At 42.1% G+C, this 24,792-nt stretch overlaps 1 pseudogene; it reads right to left on the bottom strand.

Moving 5' to 3' along the window:
• Window positions 1-3,382: 3,382 nt before the first annotated feature.
• LOC120046371 overlaps window positions 3,383-24,792 on the bottom strand; it is a 30,562-nt pseudogene continuing 9,152 nt past the window's right edge.

Here is a 24,792-nt window from a genome sequence, read left to right as displayed (position 1 = left end):
TGTTGCACACAATCCTCAAATAAAACGTAGCATAAACATAAAATAAACAAATGTATTTACATTGGGTCTGATATGTGAGAGAGGGAGGCATGTTTTTCAGGCGTAGATATCTCCAATCCTAAAATAAAATGTAGCATACATAAAATAAACAAGTAATTACAATGTATTTACATTGGGGATCGTGAAAGTGTGTGTGTGTGTATGAGAGACAGAGGGAGTGTGTGCATGTTGTGTTTCATTTTTCCTTATCAGCCACGCATCTCTGCTTGGTCAGTCTTGATAGGCCCAGTGTTCGCACTACTAAGTGAGGCTGTCGGGCAGTGGTGGAGTGCATGGCAGATCTGAAAGAGAGATGCACAAAGTGACAGTAAGTAATCAGCTCAACAACATGTTTGCGTGTGCACTCCTGTTGGTGTGAGTGAGCATATGTGTATATAATATAATTCTGAATGACCTGTATCCATCTGGGAATCCTTAAAAGTTTCTCCCTTCATGGCCAGTGTGTTAGGAACTGGTGCAGCCGGTAAATTAAATACCACAGCAGAGGACTGCTGTGACTGCAGATCTGACAATAATCATACAACTAAACAGAGAATGAGTATAAGGCCTAGATTCAATCAGATCAAGCGTTAACCGCCGACACCCGCATAGCTGATGTTTTGCCAGTGTCTGAGGTGTGACTGTGTTGGATCTGTCAAATCATCGGTAAGCAGCCGCTTTTGATCATTGTCACGAAGCCACACCCATCCTACTCGAGCTACAAGTTCAGAACGAGGACGTGTAGGCTACACAGAAATAATGACTCAAATTCAAAATCATTAAATGAAATGAGGATTTCTATCAGCCTAATCAAAGTGTAGATTACATCTCACATTCCGGTGTTTAAACTTGTAAACAGGACTGCATTAGATTTCTGTTAATGCGACTTTAAGTATAATGCCAGGAGCCGCTTTTGGATTTGACAGCTCTAACACAGTTCCACCTCAGACCCCGCCAAAACAACCGCTATGCTGATGTCGGCTAAAGCGGATGTGATTAAATAGAGGGAGCGTATGCATGTGTGTGTTAATTATCTGTATCACCTTTTGCGGCCAGTGTAGCAGGTGCAGGGGTAGACTACTGCAGCTGTGAAGGCTGTGGTTGAACCAATAGGGATGTCAGATCTAGCATAGAAAGGCACCATTTTCTGAAGTTAAAATAATTACACAACAAAACAGAGTGAGTGAGTGTGTGTGATAATTACCTGGACCACATCACACTGCTTCAGGTGTACAAGCCTCTGGAAGTTTCAGCGTGCCTCTTCAACAACCACGCCGTCAATGTGAGCAAGACAAAGGAGCTGATCGTGGACTACAGAGGGTAATGCGAACGGCCCAGTACATCCCTGGGGCCAAGCGTCCTGCCATCAAGGACCTCTATACTAGGCGTTCAGAGGAAGGTCCAAAAAATGGTCAAAGACTCCAGTCACCCAAGTCATAGACTGTTCTCTCTGCTACCGCATGGCAAGCGGTAACGGAACTCCAAGTCTAGGTCCAAAAGGCTCCTTAACATCTTCTACCCCCCGAGCCATAAGAATTCTGAACAATTAATCAAATGGCCACCCAGACTATTTGCATTGACACCCTAGAAACTCTCTAGAAAGACAGGAACCTAGTAAGAAACCTAGAGAGGAGCCAGGCTCTGAGGGGTGGCCAGTCTACTGGCTGTGCTGGTGGAGATTATAAAATAGTACAGCCATTTACACCAGATTGATCTTCAAGACATTTCAACATTCATAGATGACCAGCAGGGTCAAATAATAATCACAGTTGTCTCTTCATAGCTGAGCATTTAGAAGTTGAGACAGCAGGTCCGGTAGAGAGAGACAGGATCAAACAGCAGGTCTGGGACAAGGTAGCACTTCCGGTGAGTCCTGAGCAGGCCAGGGTTCCATAGCCGCAGACAGAAACAGGATCAGCAGCACGACGAGGTGGACTGGGGACAGGGATAACCAAGAGTCATCAGGCCAAGTAGTCCTGAGGCATGGTCCTCGGGCTCAGGTCCTGCATCCTTTATTTAATTTGTGTAGACTAAGCCCTAGAGGTTTTGTAATTTAGCGTACTTGTCAATCCAGATCTGAACAATTGATATCCTTTTTCACACAGTTGTGCATGCTTCAGTGTTGCTTGCCTCGAAGCGAGCATAAAAAGGCATTTAGTCCATCTGGTAGGCTTACGTCACTGGGCAGCTCGCAGCTGGGTTTCGCTTTGTAGTCCATAATAGTTTGCCCTGCCACATCAGACGAGCGTCAGAGCCGGTGTAGTAGCATTCATTCTTAGTCCTGTATTGATGCTTTGCCTGTGGGGACGACATCATTAATGCACTTATTAATGAAGCCCGAGACTGAGGTGGTATACTCCTCAATGCCATTGGATGAATCCCGGAACATAGTCCAGACTGTGCTAGCAAAACAGTCCTGTAGCGTAGCATCCGCGTCATCTGACCACTTCCGTATTGAGCGAATAGAGGGCGAGGGAGATCTTTGTTCGCGTCTAGTAAAGAGTAAAGATGGTCTTGAGGTTTGTTTTCTGGTTACACATGTGACATGCTGGTAGAAATTAGGTAAAACTGATTTACATTTGCCTGCATTAAAGTCCCCGGCCACTAGGAGTGCCACTTCTGGATGAGCATTTACTTGTTTGCTTATGGCCTTATACAGCTCATTGAGTGCGGTCTTAGTGCCAGCATCGGTTTGTGGTGGTAAATAGACAGCTACGAAAAATATAGATCTCTCTTGGTAGGTAGTGTGGTCTACAGCTTTTCATGAGGTACTCTACCTCAGGCGAGCAATACCTCCAGACTTCCTTAATATTAGACATTGCGCACCAGCTGTTATTGCCAACTGGACACACACCAACACTCCTCATCTTACCACTTCTGTGACTCTTGCTGGGCGAAGAAATATGCACCTCTTCCAGTTTACAGTGTTCCCCATGCGAAATCAGACTGACTAATGCCACAAAACCAACCAGTGGCCAGAATTATATTACACCCGGTTTTGTTAAGAAACCCCATAGACAATGCATGGGAAATGGTTTAGGAGCCTACCTCCCTGCCAGCCTTGTCTTTATTTTACACTCACCCGTAAACTCCACCCACTGAGCTTTCATCAAACCAATAAATTTGACCTGCCCTGGGTGCGGAGTTGCCCTCAGAGCATAACTGAATGAGCTAAACCCCTCTGGGCAGAATTCCAGGGCTCTTTCTCAATTATTCTTTCCTCAATTTCTTGTCCTCTCCTGGTGTAACCACGGCTAGAAGGACATTGAAGAGTGAGGCCAAATCAACAGGGTCACCTTGTATCTTTAAGGAAGAGATTTTATTGAATTCCATTTGAGAGATTTATCACAAGCACACAGTCCTCAGTATTATTTTGCATTCAATGAGTAATCATAATTGATCATTCATAATGAAATCCTATCTCCATCTTGCCCACATCTGTTATGTATCATTGAAAACCAATATTTGTACTGCATTCTGTTTGATGTTCAGTACTTACTAGACTAATCTACTGTACACATTCTAGATTATTATAGGATGCATGGCTCTGATAAATAGTATACATTTTCAAGACCATTACTCTCACATGCAAGTATTATATGCTTTTTCATGGTTGTTGCCACATTGCCATATAGGAGTATTATGCTCTACTATAGATCAAGATGGCGTAGGCCTACTCACAATACAGGCGAATGCTCAGTAGGAGTGTGTGGATGCATTAAGTTATTGAGCTTATTTTGGCAGATTTCTGTGGAGTCTCTGAGGCTACAATATGTTACCCTTCCATTTGGGACTTACAGTATCTTAGCCTACTGATCAACAACATTTGATTACTATGCTTTCGTTCAGCCAGTATCCACAAGTCCCCATTGCGCATAGCCTCTATTAAAGATGAAGTAAACAGGACAAGCTCATACAATGAGGATGAATGAATAATACAAATGTTTAAACTGTCCACAATTCAGCAATGCAAAATAGACTGGATCTTGAGGTGACCACAGCCAATACTTCTGATCCAACGTGTAAAGGCAACGACAAGTCTCTTAAGAGTCCGTCAAGAGCCAGGCAACCCAAACTGCTTCAAATGATTCCACTGTATTCACTTGAGTCACCACCGGTAGCCGTTGTCCTAGTGGAATGGTCCCATTCCCAAGTTCCCTCTTTGTCCTCCACTCATCTCAATAGCAGTTTGCCACCACCAACACCATCACTCTGGCAGTGGTAGTCTCTCGTGACTGTTAACATAAGCGCATCTGAGATTTGGTTCTGGCCTGTGAGATTATGGTAGTGGTTGAACACAATGGCAGTAAAACACTTAAAAGTTCAAACCCATTCCCATTATCTCAACGTCACCCGCTAGTTTCTAATGGCATGGTTTTAATTGTATTATATGCAATAGCCCCTCTGTAGCGCCAGGGAGTGTATGCTAGGTGGTTCGGACCCAGCAAATAGGCACCCAGTGAACCTCCGTCTCAACCCTCTGCAAGATATCCCGGAGTTCTACACAGACACTGGCCAAGTCCTCCTTCACTAGTACCCGGTCCACCAGGTGGCCGTAGCGCTCGTCCATCAGCACGGCCGACTGCCTCATTTCCTGAAGGTCCTCCTCCTAACCATGGGGCAGAGAGAATGGAGAGAGATTCGGGACTATCAGATGTTTTAACAGCATTGGTTTTACTGTAGCTACATACCTATGTATTATCAATAGGATGTGACTGCCATCCATACGAGGTTGGGTGTGTCCATAGGGTGAGTTTGTCTTAAAGGTGTAGGTTGTCTATAGGATTGGTGGGTTGTCTATAGCATTGTTGTATTGATAGGGTGAATGTGTTTGTTTTTAAATGTATATTATGGTCTTCAGTCTGTAGTGTGTCTGGGGAAAAGGTTATGCCTAAGTGTGTGGCTATGTGTGTGGTTTTTCCTGGTTATGCAACCTGATCAGGAAAAACTCCTGTCCCTAGTGTGTGTGTGTGTGTGTGTGTGTGTGTGTGTGTGTGTGTGTGTGTGTGTGTGTGTGTGTGTAAGTGGAACTCACAGTGATGCCTACACTGAGTGACGAAGAGGAGCCGTGACGTTTGCAGTGGCTCTCATGGATACGAGGCTTCACAAATATGACATAAGGCTTAAACTCAGATGTCCATAGGACCTTCAGTGCCTGATGGAGAACAGAACACATTCCTCATCATGATGGTCATCCTGGATGGCACAATACACATGGTTCGGGTTGACCTCAAATGGTTTACACAGAAATAGCATAAGACACATGCACGTTGTGCCATAGTCACAAACTTCTGTTACGTAACGTATCAACACTGCAAGTAATAGCTTTGTTTTTCATTCAGTCGATTGTGTACATGTCACTGTACTTACAATATTTATGTGAATCTGTTGGTTGAGGTCAGTAGACGAGGGTGGAGTAAGGAAAAGGGGAGGACCGTTCCATTCCAGCCATTACAATGAGCCCATCGTCCCCATTTTTCCCTCCACTGGCTGATATACATACATACCTCTGGTTGTACATCCACCAAGCAAATCTTATTTCGATCCAGCACACTGCGGATGGCCTCCAGACTGGTGCCATAGAAGTTATCCTTGTACTCCCCATACTCTATAAAACTGAACAAACAAAACATAGCCTAACACAATGCAGTAGAAACAACATTTCTTTATTATTGATAAATACAAAGGGCCTCTATTCAATCTGTATCGCTGCGTCACAGATTCCGCAATAGAAATGTTAAGGTAATTTCCGATTGAGCCGGCATATGCAACCGTGAATGCAGTCTCAGCTAACGCGGGAACATTGCCTTTAAATTTCAATCAGGATTTAACGCTGAACTTCCGCAGATTGAATTGAGCCCAATATCTATCTTCACAACTTTCCTTTATTTCTTTTTTAAAATGATTAGCTAATCTATATAATGTTAGAAGTATGAACTAACATGTTGCTCTGAATGTCAGCCTCAAAGGCCTGTTTAGTGATGAAGTTGTACTCCACTCCCTCCCTCTCGTGACTCTTCTTGGCTCTAGTGGTGTCTAGGGTGGAAAGGAAATTCACAGATACAATACCAAGAATAACATGGACACAATGCCACTTACTCTGTGTGTGTGCGTCTGCGAGCGAAATGTAGTCGTGTGTGTGTGAGTGTGTGAGTGTGTGAGTGTGTGAGTGTGTGAGTGAGTGAGTGAGTGAGTGTGTGAGTGTGTGAGTGTGTGAGTGTGTGTGTGTGTGAGTGAGTGAGTGAGTGAGTGAGTGAGTGAGTGAGTGAGTGAGTGAGTGAGTGAGTGAGTGAGTGAGTGAGTGAGTGAGTGAGTGAGTGAGTGAGTGTGAGAGAGTGAGAGAGTGAGACTCACGCGGTACAGCCACACCAAAGTGGCAGGGATTCTCAGCAATCACCTTCTGTTTGAGCTCATTAATTCTGGCCCCAAGGGAACCTGTGGCCAGACAGACAATGATAGAACACCTTGTTTACCAACCGCCTGAACACTTGTCGTCAAGTCTACATTACATAGGCAGACATGTTTATAGTGCAGGTCAGTAGAGGCCAGTCCAGGTAGGAAGGACCCCCCTTGTAAATGAGACTCTCATGAAACAGGACTACCTTTCTAAATGTCTCTATAAGGGAGTGTGATAATGTCAGTAGCGGTCGGTGCCGTTTAAGATGAGGGATGGCGATTATTGTTTTATGAGCATGGCCTTATTTCTATTACAGCATATTGGATAACTGTCATTCATATTCCATTCACCCAGTTCAAAGTAACATCGCTAGGTTTAGGCTACTACATGATACTCAAATTTTCCCTATACCCATCATGAGGATGCTACAACCTAGTCTATGAATGAAAGTTTACAATGTAGGTGCAGAGGTCGAGAGCAAAATGTGAGTAATCAAGGTGACAGAGACACATTCAATACCGCTTTGCACAATCTTGCCTGTATCTAACTGATCTAGGGTGTAAACATTTGTCCAACAGTTGCAAACGAGAGTTTCTATTTGAGAAATTCAGGTATGTTTATCCCCGTTTGATTCTGTTCAGGGAAAGTTTTTCAACAGAATCAGCTGAAGGAATAGAACCCTGATCACACACAAACACCGTTCACTTTCATAGCAGCCATGTACAAACAGCATAATCACATAATTCCTTCTCGCATCTACGTGCTCCTCCTTTCACCTTTTCCCTTCGCTTGTGGACTTCAGTGCACAACAAATCAGCTGTCTGTGACCAGGTGAAAACACTGTTCCAAGCCAAACCTTCATATCATAACCGCTAACCGCTACACACAGCCTACATCATTGTCACCATATTCACTAACATCATAGTCAACATAGCTACTAGACCTATCGCGTTAGTTAACCCGCTACCATCATGCAGTACAATGTACAGTCAAATGCTTACATTGACTTGGAAAAGTTCCAGTGTTGGATAGCCATAACCAGCTAGCTAACATAGCATCTCTTTCTCTTCAAGCCGGGTGTTTGAGTAGGCTAAACTAGCTAGCTGCATTCACAAGCTAAGTGAAAGTGAAAAAAAATATGACATCGCTCTCTCTTTTGCTCTCTCGCTTCTCCTTCATTTTTGAAGAGTTCAAAACTGTTCAACTATTGTCTTTCTCTCTCTTTGAGTCAACTACTCACCACATATTATGAACTGCAGCAGTTAGCTAGCTGTAGCTTATGCTTTCAGTACTGATCCTGTGATTGTGTGGACAACATATCAGTTCATGCTGCAAGAGCTCTGATAGGTTGGAAGATGTCCTCTGGCAGTTGTCATAATTACTGTGTAAGTCTATGGAAGAGGGTGAGAACCATGAGCCTCCTAGGTTTTGTATTGAAGTCAATATACCCTGAGGTGGACGGAAACTAGCAGTCCTCCGGCTACACTATGGTGCTACACTACAGAGTGCTGTTTAGGCTACTGTAGACCTTCATTGCAAAACTGTGTGTTTTAATAAATTATTTGGTGACATTTGAATATTTTTAGTATAGTTTTATCTAAAAAGGATAACTTTTGTAATGTAACTATTTTTATTTTTATGAAATTCACTGTGGAGGATGGTCCTCCCCTTCCTACTCTGAGGAGCCTCCATTGGGTAATGTATATTTTTGATCAATTGTTGTAGATATTAATAATGCTTTCAATGACAAGCACACACAATTCAACCGATCAGCTAAGGTTCCTCAATAAAACAATGGCAGTATATATTCAGTACCAGTCAAACGTTTGGACGCACCTACTCATTCCAGGGTTTTTCTTTATTTTTACTATTTTCTACATTGTAGAATAATAGTGAATACATCAAAACTATTAAATAACACATATGGAATCATGTATTAACCAAAAAAGTGTTAAACAAATCAAAATATATTTCATATTTGAGATTCTTCAAAGTAGCTACTCTTTGCTTTGATGACAGCTTTGCATACTCTTGGCATTATCTCAACCAGCTTCATGAGGTAGTCACTTGGAATGCATTTCAATTCACAAGTGTGCCTTGTTAAAAGTTAATTTGTGGAATTTCTTTCCCTCTTAATGTGTTTCAGCCAATCAGTTGTGTTGTGGCAAGGTAGGGGTGGTATACAGAAGATAGCCCTATTTGGTAAAAGACCAAGTCTATATTATGGCAAGAACAGCTCAAATAAGCAAAAAGAAACGACAGTCCATCATTACTTTAAGACATGAAGGTCAGTCAATCTTCAAGTGCAGTCACAAAAACCATCAAGCGCTATGATGAAATTGGCTCTCATGAGGACCGCCACAGGAAAGGAAGCCCAGAGGCCTTTATGGTCGAATTGCTGCAAAGACATCAATAAGAAGAAAATACTTGCTTGGGCCAAGAAACACGAGCAATGGACATTAGACCGGTGGAAATCTGTCCTTTGGTCTGATGAATCCAAATTTGAGATTTTTGGTTCCAACCGACGTGTCTTTGTGAGACGCAGAGTAGGTAAACGGATTATCTCCGCATGTGTGGTTCCCACCGTGAAGCATGGAGGAGGAGGTGTGATGGTGCTTTGCTGGTGACTCTGTCATGATTTATTTAGAATTCAAGTGTTAACCAGCTTACCACACGTAACCAGCATGGCTACCACAACATTCTGCAGTGATACGCCATCCCATCTATTTTGCACTTAGTGGGACTATAATTTGTTTTTCTACAGGACAGTGACCCAAAACACATCTCCTGGCTCATGAAGCTGAAGCTGAGATAATGCCAAAAGAGTGTGCAAAAAACTGTCATCAAGGCAAAGGGTGGCTACTTTGAAGAATATAAAATGTATTTTGTTTAACACTTTTTTGGTTACTACATGATTCCATATGTGTTACTTCATAGTTTTGATGTCTTCACTATTATTCTACAATGTAGAAAATAGTAAAAATAAAGAAAAACCCTTGAATGAGTAGGTGTGTCCAAACTTTTGACTGGTATTGTATATATAGAGAGTATATTTTTAACACAACTAGCTAACATTATGGATTGGTAAATTCAGAAATCCTAAATCTCATACCTGTAGTTCAATATATCCCAAAACCATAGTCTGCTTGACACTAATAACCTACAGAGCCCTCATGTCCTTTACCTATCAGCACCACTAGGCGAGGCCTCTCGCTGGGGCGGGGCTGGTAGCGTGTCACTTCCTCATAGATTAGGAAGTCCAGCAGGGCCGAGTCTGGAGTGTGAGGCTCTCCCGGGGACCCCTGTCGATCTTTTCTACTCAGACAGAAACTTCTGCGTAGACCAGCTGAGGTAACAGTCACACGAAAAGACAGACAAATATGAGGGACAGACAGATACAAAATGCAAGAAAGAGCACTTAACACTTTAGTCTGGGTGCCTAAAATGAACACTTAAACCTTTTTGCTGTGTACCTGACTGTTTTTTAAATTAAATAACACAACATTGATGATTCATAATTTGCGAAAGCAGAGACAAAGTAGCACTCAGGCTAACTTCACAGTATAATTTAGAGAGAAGCTTTTTTCAGAAAAGGCTTCCAATCACAAAACGTTAGTTGCCTGATCAAAGGGCTCCAGATAAAATGATCAATTTCACCCTCCCCACAAAAAAATATGGAAGGAAAAAGCAACATAACACACACACTACGACGTGAATAAAAGTCTGTAACGGTACCTGAGTAAAAATCCAAGGAAAAAGCATGGCCACAGGAAGCAGGGGTCGCTTTACTCTTATTGGGAAAAACTACAACTAGCATTAGACCACTACTCAACCAGCCCCAGTGTTTGATATGGTGCAGCAAAGGAGCAGATCAGCTTGGTTGAGTTAGCCATGAGTCCAACGCAAGGCCTCTTTAAAGGCAAGCACCAATAGACAAAAACACAAGAAGCACCTATAGTGAGGCGCAAACACCAAGCACCACAAAAGTTCACAGCAATGGCGCTCAACAAAAGGCCACAGAGCATACTGAAAGTAGACAAGAAGCATACCATGCTAATAGCACTAACACATTGCTAACAGTTTGTTGAATTGGATGTGGATTTCTTTCCCCCATAGGAGCACAACTTTAATTCAACCAACCACAATTGAAAAGGAATTGATCCAACTCTGTTCCGGAAACCAAAAAGGAGGTGGCAAAAGTGTTCAGCAGCATTAAGCCACAGTAAGACACTTCTAACATAGTATGAAAGGTGGATCCTGTATTAGCAATTAGCAAAGCAGTAGAGATACTAGCTAGAAAGGTGGATGTGGGTTTGAGGACCGGGGAGTGCAGCAAAGTTGTCATATAGGCCACGTTCGAGGCCACCCACATTGCAGGTAACCACTTCAATATGATAATGTAATCTGACGCACGACTGCAATGGATATGATGTAGTATTCAATCATTGGTTAACGTGTGCAGTGCGACTGCTTTGCAGGCGGTCTGGAACATGGCCATAGTCACAATGAAGGGAAAGGTCAAGGTGAAGGAGATGTGGTGTGAGGGAGATCTTGTAAACCTTCACTTAAAACTCTCAAAAAGGGACTAGAGCTACATTGTAAAGACCTCATCAGGGTAAATAATGGTGTCGTAATGCATTAATTTGAACAAAATGTGTTTCAACAGCCCACATCGACCTTTCAGTGAGTGGATTAGCTTGGCCGCGAGGCTAGGTAAAGCTTAGCTTTAGCGTTGGTGGGCTAGAAATGAAGCGTGTTGGCGAGTGGAGCTTAGTCCGTGATGCCCTCACCTATGTCTTGTCCACTCTGAGAGCCCTCACTGTCACAGTCTGCTGTAGGGAGGCAAGCAGGGAGAGAAGACAGGGTGAGAGGGGGAGGGTAAGGAGGGAAGGGGTGTGTGGACTGTGGAGGTTTCTGAAGAGTCCAGGAGGTGAGCTAGGGTGGTAAAGCAAAGCAGGCAGGTGTGTTACAAGTATTGGGTCAAGGAAGGTAGGGTACGTAGGCAAAGAAAATAACATTCGACAAGTGTCTGTATGTGTGTGTGTGGGGCTCTCCACCTACCTTTTTCAGCCGGATCATCTGAGGTGAGCAGTAAAGGGGGGGAAATGAACACAACTCAAACAGGCAGTGCCCACATGATAAGTCATGCATTTTTGTCAAGGTACAGATAACATTAGAACATATCAAAATGTAAGACCTCCCAGTCAACACTCAGACAGATAAACATATAAGAGAGGACAGTTATATTAGCCTTTGTTTGCCCACCTACAGATTTGTTGTCACATTTGCTTCGGAATTGGATAAAAAGATGAACCATTGGAGGATCATTTTCAAATCCCTCCTCTCTTTTGATATCCTTTATCTTTTTTTCTATTTCTCTACATAAAGTATAAGAATTTCTAGAATGCAAATAATACAATGCAGACAAAACTGTTTTTATTACTAATGGTGTGAAATATAAGTGATCATTGGGAATCAGTGTATTGAGGGAGCTTACATGTGGGTGTTTTCGGTGACACAGGCGCCTGGTAAGTGCCCATCTTTATTCTGTATTTAAGACGCCTGGGAGAGGTGTAGATGGGATAAAAATCCCACAAAGTTAAAGGAGACTCAGCAATTTGACATCATACACAGCGAGGTGACTTCCAGTTTACAGAAAATCAACAATAACAAAATTCTAATCTGCCAAGACTAACACTACTGGCTCTTCCCAATATCATTGGCAATTATATCCCAACAGTGTTTGGAAAATGCAGAATACTCATACAAATCTATTTCTCAAATTAAAGGTAAATTCAGCAATATGACATCATATACAGCAGGGGCCTTAAGTAAGTTGTCCTTGAGGCATGTCCATTATTCTGTAGTCTTTAAGGTTTAAACCATTCTAAAAAATTCAGTCTTGCCTACCTCTCCTGAAACTGTGTAGAGGGGATTAGGGCGGCCCTCAGGTTGCTGTCGCCCACTCTCTTGGCCTGCCACCAGGTGGCATCGTCCTGGCTCACCACCTGCAGGATGTCCCCCCGCTTGAAAGGAAGTCCCGCCTCCTGGCAGGGCGTGGCCTTGTCCTCAAAGGGGGTGTAGTCAAACAGGGCCCTCAGGTAGACCTAGTACAGGAAGAGCTGGTTCAAATCATGACAGGGGTGCATAGACATTCTAAAGAGAAGAATAGGTCCATCTCTCACCACAATTAAAATATGTCTTATTTGAACTTACATTTAAGGGATGCCTTACAAGCCTCTATGGGTTTTCTACCCCTCTTTTCGTTTGCCTTTTAAACTCTCATCATATTGTTTTGTACTTTCTTGTGTGCCAATAAATAAATAGCATGAGCTGGCACACACCCAGAGAAAATGATTTTGTGTAGAGGTGCTGACTATATAAACTCCCAGTAATTTATTGGGTAAAGCACCAATGTTTCGGCATCACTGTGCCTTCAAGTTGGTGTTTTACCCAATAAATTACTGGGAGTTTGTATATCTTTATTTATTTTTATAGCTGCCAATACATAAATAAAAGCATAACATTCTGGCCATCAATGGCCTTCATAACGATTTGACTGTCAATGGACTATGAACATTCCTCAAAATGTTCATAGTACATAGAAGTATGCATTGTAATTCTATGGCTGGATACTCTCATAACAAATCAGGGTTGTGTTCAGCAGGGAGAAAACATTTTCACACTACCTGAACTGGGGCAATAAGAATGTAATGTTTTGGTGTTCCTCCTCACCTTGCTCTCCTTCAGCCTGTCTTCCTCTGCAATGGCAGGGATGATCTTCAAAGTGATGGAGCCTTGTGACTGGGACTGGTTAAATAAAAGTCAAAAGGATAAAGCATGAGGCTAACATTACCTTGATAATCAATTACTGCAGTTCATTGTCTTCAATGAAAACAATGATAGCCTGTATAGTAGCTAGATTAGAGAGCAAAGCATTACACCTACCAGAATCTGACTGATCTCATCTGGTCTTTTGTGAATGATCAAGTTTCCGTTGACCTCTCGAAGTTCATCTCCCACATGCACCAGACCTTGAGGGAGGGAGGGAGGGAGGGAGGGAGGGAGGGAGGGAGGGAGGGAGGCAGACAGACAGACAGGCAGACAGGCAGACAGACAGACAGACAGACAGACAGGCAGACAGGCAGACAGGCAGACAGACAGACAGACAGACAGACAGACAGACAGACAGACAGACAGACAGGCAGACAGGCAGACATACATACATACATACATACATACATACATACATACATACAGGAAACAACACAAGCAGTACCAGTCAGTCAAACACCAACATGTGCATTTACTTTCTAAAATATATGAGCTAAACCAAACACAGACAGCGTCAATAACATTTCCATGGCAATGGCAGTGACCAGCTTTGACTGCAACCCCGCTCAGTAATAATCTGCAAAATGCAATCTTGTGGCACACGCCTAATCGCAAGGATTTGATGTCTAGTCTATATACAGTAGTGACTAGTTTTATTTCTGTGAGGCCATGACATATAATCCCTTCTCCTATCAGCATTTCAATATTTGTTCAACTTCAAATTTGGGTATAAATCGGAAGTTCTTCCTTCTCTGTCTTCAGAATGTCGTGGTTGAGAGAGATGGATTTGCTGCCTTGAGTCATCCAGTTGACTTAAACCAAGAAGTTTGACTTTTGAGGTGAGGACTTTATGACCATGAATAACCTTCATTATGTTGTAATAGGTTGGGATGCTGTCCAATAGATAGGCTTGAGTTGAGTAAAGTGGAACTGTAGTTTCAGCCAGGTCTCATAGAATAGACCTAACATAGTACATTTAAATCCGGCACACTCAAATTAGTATGATATGATGCGTTTGGTATTGTTAGGTTCTAAATGAACCGTGTAAAAACTCACGGACGATTATTAAAGCTCAAACCAAGTTTATACACCCAAAGGGTCAGACAGCTGAACAGACCAAGACATGTTCCCACTAGCACAAGTATATAAACCCTAATTTGGGTGAAATCTCCTCCTTCCCTCTAAACATTACATATTTATTGCTAGGCAGGAAGTTAAGTGATGGGGGTAATAAACTCCCTTAATCTGACCTGACCTCGGCCCACACTCCTCACTAATCCACAGCTCTCCACCCTTATCAGTAACCGCAACCATGTGATTGCCTTTCCTTTACTCAGTACATTCCAAGCCCATGGCTCATATCCAACCTTAATTGACTCCACCATACACATTCCTCCTACAGATAATCATTAACTTTTGGTGTCGAAACCAGACTGTGGCCCTTCTCATTTCCATAGGATACCTGATGATTAACAGTATTTCAAGTTTAGAAGTCAGAACCCATCAGTATGGTTACAGAAGACAGAAGGTTACTTAAGGCTGGTTGGTCAGGATGGGTGGGCGTATAACGCGAACGTCTAGCAACCCAAAGGTTCCGTGTTTGAATCTCCACACAGACAACTTAAGCATTTTAGCAACTTTGGAACTACTTAGCATGTTAGCTAACCCTTTAACTCCTAACTCCGTAACCTAACTCCTAACCCTAACCTTAACCCTAGCTAACGTTAGCACTAGCCACCTAGCTAATGTTAGCCACAACAAAATGGAATTAGTAACATATCATACTTTTTGCAAATTCGTTACAAATTGTACGAATTGCAATTCGTAACATATCATACGAATTGTAATTCGTAGCTCATCATAGGATGGACATCCACACATTAATACATACCATACGAAATACTAATACGAATCACACTAATTGGAGTGTCTCGGATTTATATTTACTATGTTACGTCTACCCCTGAGTCCAGGTTGGTAGTTTATGAGGGTGGGTATGAATGTGGATGAAAAATGGAGGAGGTAGGGTACTTTGGTGGTGTCGGTACGGGGAAGGATCTAAGATATGGTTGGTACAGTACCAAATGAGCGGTAGGGCATTGTTGTGGGAGTGAGGGTTTGTGCTGTGTGTGTGTACACGTGCTTACACATGCTGCTCTCTTACCACTGCGGTCCGCAGCCCCTCCCCTCATGATCCTGGCCACTATTACAGCCCCTGTCACCTCATCTCTGCGGATGGTCGCCCCCTGGAAAATGTCAACAGGTGATGCTCTTAATTATAGCTCCCAGACACTTAACTATGTCACAGACACTTAACTAGCTCGCAGACACTTAACTAGCTCACAGAAGACAATCGCAAAACATGACACCTACCTACTTATAGCCTTTCAAATTCTAAATGGTTGAGTATGGTTGTGCATATTATATTTTAAATGTACCACTGGCCTCTCAAAATGAATTGCCATGAAATGAGGGTCAGAATCTCATGCACCCACAATAAAGTATTGTAACGTATATTGTAAGCTAACGTAAATTGTACTGCATATTGTATCATATCACATCATATCCTATCAAGACTCACCAGGGGCTCCTTGTTCTTCACCAACCGGACGATCTTCACAGACTCTTCCTCCAGCTCGTCGTCCACTTCGTCTGGCAGCGGGGGCAGCACGGGGTCAAAGTTCTTCTGGGCCACCGTGTCATGGGCTGCCAGGATAGCCTATAGGTCAGAGAGAGACAGACCATAGTGAGATGGGACACATCCTAAACAATGACGATGATAATAAATATTTTGTTTCCACTAAAACTGAGTGGGACAGACAATCCGTTGATTCAATGAGCAAGGCACGGAAAGAGAGAAAGGATGAAAGAGAGGCACAAAGAAATTGAGACTGAAGAACCTTGAGAAGAGATTGAAAGAGAGAGACAAAATCCCCCCAGGCTATTGTGCAAACGAGCGTGTATAATGAAGATATTACTATACTAATGTCATGAGCTGTGATTTCTTCCCTAGCTGTTAGACATAAAAAGCCATTAAATTGAGCATAATGACCTTGATTAATGTGACTGAAGAGGACTGTCTGTGGTTGCCTCCGAAATGGCACCCTATTCCCTATGTAGTGCACTACCTTTTCACAATATGTAAGGAATAGGGTGCCATTTGGGACTCAGCCTGTGTCTGTAAAAAGGCTGAGTGCTTGCTTTTGATGATGTTGAAGAGATAAAAAACAAGAAAGAAAGAAAGAAAGAAAGAGAGAGAGAGAGAGAGAGAGAGAGAGAGAGAGAGAGAGAGAGAGAGAGAGAGAGAGAGAGAGAGAGAGAGAGAGAGAGAGAGAGAGAGAGAGAGAGAGCGAGAGAGAGAGAGAGAGAGAGAGAGAGAGAGAGAGAGGAGAGAGAGAGAGGCGCGCGTGTGTGTGTGTGTGTGAGGCGAGAGAGAGACGCACAAGCGTGTGTGTGTGTGTGTGAGACATGTGTACCTTGAGATGAGGAGCACTCAGAAGCAGAAGCAGTTCCCTCTCATCACCTTCCATCGGTCCATTCTGAATCTCCTCAGCCAACTGTCAACCAGGGCATTAGGATGTCATCATAAGTAGGCCTAAGACATATTGCTGGTGACTCAACACAACTGAATCTATCTTCCTCCATCTTCACTGACATTTATTAACTGGGTAGGTGAGAGCAAAGTTCCAGGAGGCATCCACCATATCTTCTTCACCTGCCCTGTGTTTTCAACTCAGTGGGTGTACTTACATCCTCTGCCAGACAGGAGGCGCTGTGGAGAACTGGAGTAGGGCTCTGCCGCTCATACTGCCGCAACTTCTCATGGATCTGTGGTACAACACATCAGAGGCTGGTGGGAGGAGCTATAGGAGGACAGGCTCATAGTAATGGCTGAAATGGTATCAAACACATCAAGCATATGGAAACCACGTTTGACTTTGTTCCGTTAATTAAATTCCAGACATTACAACGAGCCCGTCCTCCTATACCTCCTCCCACCAGCCTTCTCTGCAACACACATAGTATGAAGATCAAATTCAGCCTGCTTTGCCTATAAGACCTGAATACTTAAGTTAGCTCCCAGAGCCTAGGCTATACAGCATTAACACAACTTTGAACCCAGTGGGTTACATAAGGGGGACACATCTTTAGGGTTGTACCTTCATCAGATACGCCAGGCTCTTCTCGCTGAAGACATCCTTGAGGAACACCAGGTCTTCTTTGTGTTTGGCATCAGGGTGGAGCTGAGAGGTGAGAAGGGCCAGAGTCTCATGCAACCCTACAGTGAGAAAAGCATGATCCCATTACAGGGCAACAGTGGTGGAAAAAGTACCCAATTGTCATACTTGAGTAAAAGTAAAGATACCTTTAATAGAAAATGACTCAAGTAAAAGTAAAAGTCACCCAGTAAAATTCTACTTGAGTTAAAGTCTAAAAGTATTTGGTTTAAAATATACTTAAGTATCAAAAGTAAAAGTATAAATCATTTCAAATTCCTTATATTAAGCAAACCAGACGGCAACATTTTCTTGTTTTTTTTAATTTACGGATAGCCAGGGCCATACTCCAACATTCAGACATAATTTACAAACGAAGCATGTGTGTTTAGTGAGTACGCCGAATCAAAGGCAGTAGGGATGACAAGGGATGTTCTCTTGATAAGTGTGTGAATTAAACAATTTCTCGTGTCCCGCTAAGCATTCAAAATGTAACGAGTACTTTTGGATGTCAAGGAAAATGTATGGAGTAAAAAGTATAATATTTTCTTAAGGAATGTAGTGAAGTAAAAGTAAAAGTTGTCAAATATATAAATAGTAAAGTAAAGTACAGATACCCCAAAAAACTACTTAAGTCAAAATACTTTAAAGTACTACTTAAGTCTTTTACACCACTGCAGGACAAGCACACTACCTCCTCTGCCATCAAGGTTAAAACCTCTTGGCAGAGGCTGTACTACCTTATAGGCCTTTTCATATTGCATGCTGTAGCCCAGTGCTAACGACAATTAATATTCAAATTAAGGGACAACAGAACTCTGTGATTGGCTGGGCCCAAAATGCTGGTACTAAGAAGAGCACTCTTAGCTCCCAAGTGGCAGGGGGCTCCCGAGTGGCGCAGCGGTCTATGGAACAACATCTCAGTGTAAGAGGTGACACTACAGTCACTGGTTTAAATCCAGGCTGAATCACATCCAGCCGGGATTGGGCAGCGCACAATTGGCCCAGCGTCGTCCGGGTTTGGCTGGGGTAGGCCGTCATTGTAAATAAGAATTTGTTCTTAACTGACTTGCCAAGTTAAATTAAAAATAAAAATAATGTAGTAACATGAACATTATACATGAGTCTTAGCCATGTGTCTGCCCTTACCTGTGCTTCCAGAGAGGTGAGGCATGGCTTCAATCATTTAGAAGCTGGAAGGGCCAGCTAGTGTAGAATCAGGATGGACAGAAAAGGAAGATAGAATTGCTGGAGCTTCTTTCTCTGCCTCCTTTTTCTTATTATCCAGATTTATACTGTAGGATGTCAATCCTACAGGAAATAAAACAACAACAACAAAACAAACGGCTAGTTCTTCTTTATTTAATTAAATTAGATTTTACATACAAAATCAAAAGGTATCCATCTCAAATTAGTCTTCATGCAAAACAGAACATAGATCACTTGATAAAAAAAAACTTAGGGGCTTTCAAATGCAAGCCCTGCTGCTCTCGAATGTGTCTCTCTTAACCTCTTAAATGTAACTAAATGTAATCGAAAATGTAATCTACGTAAACCCCAAAAGTAATTATTGAGCCATTAACAATAGTATTGTTGCATACTCCAAGAAAGGTTAAAATCTCACCTTTCTGGTAAAAAAAAAAAGTTAAAAATTGCTGAGGTGTAGTCATTTTTGAGGACCCAAGCTCAAGTACACCGTACAAACATGATGAAAATATGAAATATTTTATATGATGCATTTCCTACTCAACAAAACTGTATGAATTAGGCTTGAAATGACTTTTTTTCTAAATATAGTATAATTAATTTATAAAACGACTAACTATAATATTTCACCTTCCTGTAAAATACATAATTTGTATATTTAGTGTGCATACTTTCTCAAGTTCTCTCTTGATCAAAAAGTCTGCCCCCATCGCTGTGAACCTCTCACAGAACTCAAGCTTGGCTTCCTGAACTTGTTAGGAACTCGCCTTTCATCTCATATTAATCTTGTCCGTCTATGACAAATGACTGACATGTATGTAGTTCTGTCCTTGAGCTGTTCTTGTCTATTAATGTTCTGTATTATGTCATGTTTTATGTGGACCCCAGGAAGAGTAGCTGCTGCTTTCGCAACAGCTAATGGGGAACCTAATAAAATACCTAAAATAACAAATACTAAACGTGTTTGTTTCAAATCTATGAATTATTTTAGATTACTGGCTATAAATCGATCCACAGTGCTACAGTGATGAAACCACTCTCTCCTGATGTGTTATGATGTAAGGATTCCAGGCATAAGTGGCGACAGGTAGCCTAGTGGTTAGATCGTTGGACCAGTAACCAAAAGTTTGCTAGATTGAATCCCTGAGCTGACAAGGTAAAAACATGTCGTTCTACCCCTGAACAAGGCAGTTAACCCACTGTTCCTAGGCCGTCGTAAATAAGAATTTGTTGTTAGTAAAAAAATTATAATATTTGTTGTTAGTGGCAATGAGGTAGGTTTCAGCCAGGAATTGATGGACAGTTGGAAGAGCAAATTAAATGGTAGGAGGGACATCCCAGCTTCAAGTGGTGTCAGATTTCATATTCTGCTTCACACAGGCAGAAGATACATACTCGTGTCCATGAGAATCAGGGCTACTGCTCAACGCACATATCGATTTATAAGCGAAAATGACGATGGGAACCGGTACTCGACCACGCAGGTCCCCAAAATAGGGGACTTTACAAGCAGTTTAAAAAAAATCTTAATACTAAGAGTTAAAGGTCCAATGCAGTTGTTTTTATTTATTTTTATCTAAATATCTAAATAATTTCTGGGTAACAATTTCTTAAGCAAGAATTTTCTAGGACTTTCTGGGAGTGGTCTGAGTGGGGAGGGGGAAACTGAAAATTAGATGTTATTTGCAGAGAGGTTTGGAACTCTCTTATTGGTCTAATTTACTGCATGGTGATGTCACCATGGAAGGCCAAAACTCCATCCCACCAAAGCAGGCTGAAATGTCAGGTAGTCTTTGTTAGACAGCTCTTACACTAAAAGGGCATTATCATTATTTTCACAATTTCACAGTGTTATTTCACCCCAAGTGTGGAAATACATAAAATCACATTTTTGACTGCACTGGGCCTTTAATGTGCTGTGTTCAGTTTCTTGATGAAGTGGGGCCAGCAGAGCTGATCGGGAATGGGAAAACTTTCACACCTGTGCACCAATATGGCTGACTGTGGAGTCATGGGAAGTGTAGTGTGGGTTTTCTAAAAGGGAGAGGACAGCATTTCCCTAAGGCTGCACCTGTTGACACTATAGCCTACATAGTTATGGACTTATGATTGAAATGGACATACCAATTAAAATACTGTATAGTACTCACTTCTCATCCCTCACAGGCATAGGCGCACAATAGCTCTGTTTCGAATGCCACACGAGCATACTACTTAGAATTAAATAATGTCTTGTGCATGCATCCAAAATAGTATGCTAATATAGACATTGGAGCGTAGCCATTTCCTCATGCGTGACATAGTCAACCTGAGAAATAAGTGTGGGAGGTCAGGAAACCCGTACCACCTTCTTTCATGGAAACGTCAGTCCATGCTCCATCATACAGCCTGCAGTGATTGACACTAACTGTGTGTGTGTGTGTGAGAGAGACACACCACCCTGTGCTGAACCAAAAAAAGCAGTTGGAAACGAGACAAAAAACTGTTACTATTCCCTGTTACGTATACGGTTGACCTTTCTTATCTGTTAATTATATTTCATTTATTTATTTGATCATTAAAAGTACATTAAAAGGCTCTGGTTTACTACGGTATACCTAAAAAAATACATTATTGAGGACAATATACATTAAAGAACAAAAGCTTATTTCCATTGTGGTCCTCTAAATACCAAATTGCCCCATTAACGTTTTTGGCTGATTTGTATGTGTTATCTATCCTTGGTAATCATGTAATCCTATAGATCGTGTAATCCATCGTGTAATCCTATAGATGGTGCTGAAATAATCTGTAGAAAACGACACCACGGCATCTTTTCCCACCATGGAAAATGACTCACAGATAACAGAAGGGCGCTCTGTGTGTGTATGTATGTATGTATGTATGTATGTATGTATGTATGTATGTATGTGTGTGTGTGTGTGTTTGAAAGAGGGAGAGAGATTGTGTTTGTGTGTGTGACTGAAGGTGTGTGTGTGTGTAACCTGCATTACATGATTATCCCGTAATATAAACAAAAGCACGCATCAATCTTCTCCATTAACTTACAAACCCAAACAACATAATCATACAAATGAAAAGTTGAATCCAAACAACATGATGATTGCATGCCTGCACCATACACTGCATCTTACTTTATCTTCCCTGGAAAAACTAACTGTGTGTGTGTGTGTGTGTGTGTGTTACCCATAAGTTAAGTAACATAGCTTGCATGCTAACATGAAATACAGTAATGAAAGTTTAGAGAATGTTATGGCTAGTGTCTACCAATTGGGGTCAGATTCCTTTTAAATTCAGAAGGTAAACTGCCATTTCTCAATGCTTCTCAATGAGAACATTTTGAATTTGAGTTGAATTCCTGAAATGACTGAATTGAAATGGCATTGACCCTAACCATGGTACCTAATTGTTCACCCCGCTCCCACCTAGGAGGAGGAGACAGTACAGGTGCATCAAAACTGGGACCGAGAGTTTGATAAGCAGCTTATAACTTCAGGCCATCATACTGTTAAACAGCCACCACTAGCCGGCCTCCGCCCAGTTCCCTGCCCTGAACCTTAGTCACTTTAACTAGCCGGCTACCCCCCCGGTGATCTACCCTGCACTTTAGAGACTGCTTTGCGCTGAGTTGCAGTTCATATAAGTCAGTCAGTCAATTTAAATAAATAAATTAGATCCTAATCTACAGATTTCACATGACTTGGCAGGGGTGCAGCCATGGGTGGGCCTGCGAGGTCATAGGCCCCACCCCCCCTTAGACAATCCCACAGGTGACAAAGCCGGATGTGGTGCTGGCGTGGTTACATGTGGTCTGCGTTTGCGAGTCCGGTTGGATGTACTGCCAAATTCTCTAAAACAACGTTGGAGGCAGCTTATGGTAGAAAAATGTACATTCAATTCTCTGGCAACAGCTCTGGTGGACATTCCTGTAGTCAGCATGCCAATTGCACGCTCCCTCGAAACTTGAGACATCTGTGGCATTGTGTTGTGTGACAAAACTGCACATTTTAAAGTGGCCTTTTATTGTCCCCAGCACAATGCGCACCTATGTAATGATCATGCTGTTTAATCAGCTTCTTGATATGCCACACCTGTCAGGTGGATTATCTTGGCAATGGATAAATGCTCACTAACAGGGATATAAATACATTGATGCACAACATTTGAGAGAAATAAGGTTTCTGTGCATATGGAAAATTTTGGGGATTTTCTATTTCAGCTCATGAAACTTGGGACCAACACTTTACGTGTTGCGTTTATATTTTTTTCTTCAGTGTACACTGTATATACACAGTTATACAGTGCATTCAGAAAGTATTCAGACACCTTTACTTTTTCCACATTGTGTTACGTTACAGCCTTATTCTAAAATTAATTACATTGATGAGGGGGAGAACAATCTGCACACAATACACCATAATGACAAAGCAAAACCCATTTTTTCCCAGAAATGTTTGCATATTTATAAAAATAAATCAACGGAAACATCACATTTGCATAAGTATTCCGACTCTTTACTCAGTACTTTGTTTAAGCACCTTTGGCAGTGATTACAGCCCTGAGTCTTCTTGGGTATCATGATAAAAGCTTGGCACAACTGTTTTTGGGGTGTTTCTCCCATTCTTCTCTGCAGATCCTCTCAAACTCTGTCAGGTTGGATTGGGAGTATCGCTGCACAACTATTTTCAGGTCTCTCCAGAGATGTTCGACCGGGCTCAAGTCCGGGCTCTGGCTGGGCCACTCAAGGGCATTCAGAGACATTCCGAAACCACTCCTGCTTTGTTTTGCATGTGTGCTTATGGTTGTTGTCCTGTTGACAGGTGAACCTTTGACCCAGTCTGAGGTCCTGAGCGCTCTTGAGCAGGTTTTCATCAAGGATCTTTCTGTACTTTGCTCCATTCATCTTCCACTCGATCCTGACTAGTCTCCCAGTCCCTGCCACTGAAAAACATCCCCACAGAATGATGCTGCCACCACCATGCTTCACCTTAGGGACGGTGCCAGGTTTCCTCCAGACGTGATGCTTGGCATTAATGCCAAAGTGTTCAATCTTGGTTTCATCAGACCAGAGAATCTTGTTTCTCCTTTACGTGCCTTTTGGCAAACTCCAAGCGGGCTGTCATGTGCCTTTTACCGAGGAGTGGCTTCCTTCTGGTCACTCTACCATAAAGGCCTGATTGGTGGAGTGCTGCAGAGATGGTTGTCCTTCTGGAAGGTTCTCCCATCTCCACAGAGGAACTCCGGAGCTCTGTCAAAGTGACCATCGGGTTCTTGTTCACCTCCCTGACCAAGGCCCTTCATCCCCAATTGCTCAGTTTGGCCAGGCGGCCAGCTCTAGGAAGAGCCTTGGTGGTTCCAAACTTCTTCCATTTAAGAATGATTGAGGCCACTGTGTTCTTGGGGACCTTCAATGCTGCAGACAATTTTGGGTACCTTCCCCAGATCTGTGCCAAGACACAATCCTGTCTCGGAGCTCTACGGACAATTTATTGTTGTTTTTTGCTCTGACATGCACTGTCAACTGTGGGATCTTATATAGACAGGTGTGTGCCTTTCCAAATCATGTCCAATCAATTCAATTTACCACAGGTGGACTCCGATCAAGTTGTAGAAACATCTGAAAGATGGCCAATGGAAACAGGATGCATCTGAGCTCAATTTCAAGTCTCATAACAAAGGGTCTGATTACTTATGTAATTAAGATATGTTTTTTATTTTTAATACATTTGCAAAATTTTCTAAAACCTGTTTTCGCTTTGTCATTTTGGGGTATTATGTGTATATATATATATATATATATATATATATATATATATATATATATATATATATATATAAATATCAGAACGAAATTGCTCGCTCTGATATTTTGTAATTTCTTTATTAGAACTTGTTTGGTTATTTGTGTATTGTTTAGTAATTGTTATTTGCTAGGTATTATTAATGCACTGCTGGAACTAGAAGCACAAGCATTTTGCTGCACCTGCAATAACATCTGCAAATCTGTGTACGCCATTGGAGGCTCCTCAGAGGAAGAAGGGGAGGACCATCCTCCCCAGTGAATTTCATAAAAATCAAAATGTTAAAACATTGAAAAAG

The sequence above is a fragment of the Salvelinus namaycush genome, chromosome 4 (assembly GCF_016432855.1).
Source record: "Salvelinus namaycush isolate Seneca chromosome 4, SaNama_1.0, whole genome shotgun sequence".
In the NCBI taxonomy this organism is placed as follows: domain Eukaryota; kingdom Metazoa; phylum Chordata; class Actinopteri; order Salmoniformes; family Salmonidae; genus Salvelinus; species Salvelinus namaycush.
This window is presented reverse-complemented; position numbering and strand designations above follow the sequence as displayed.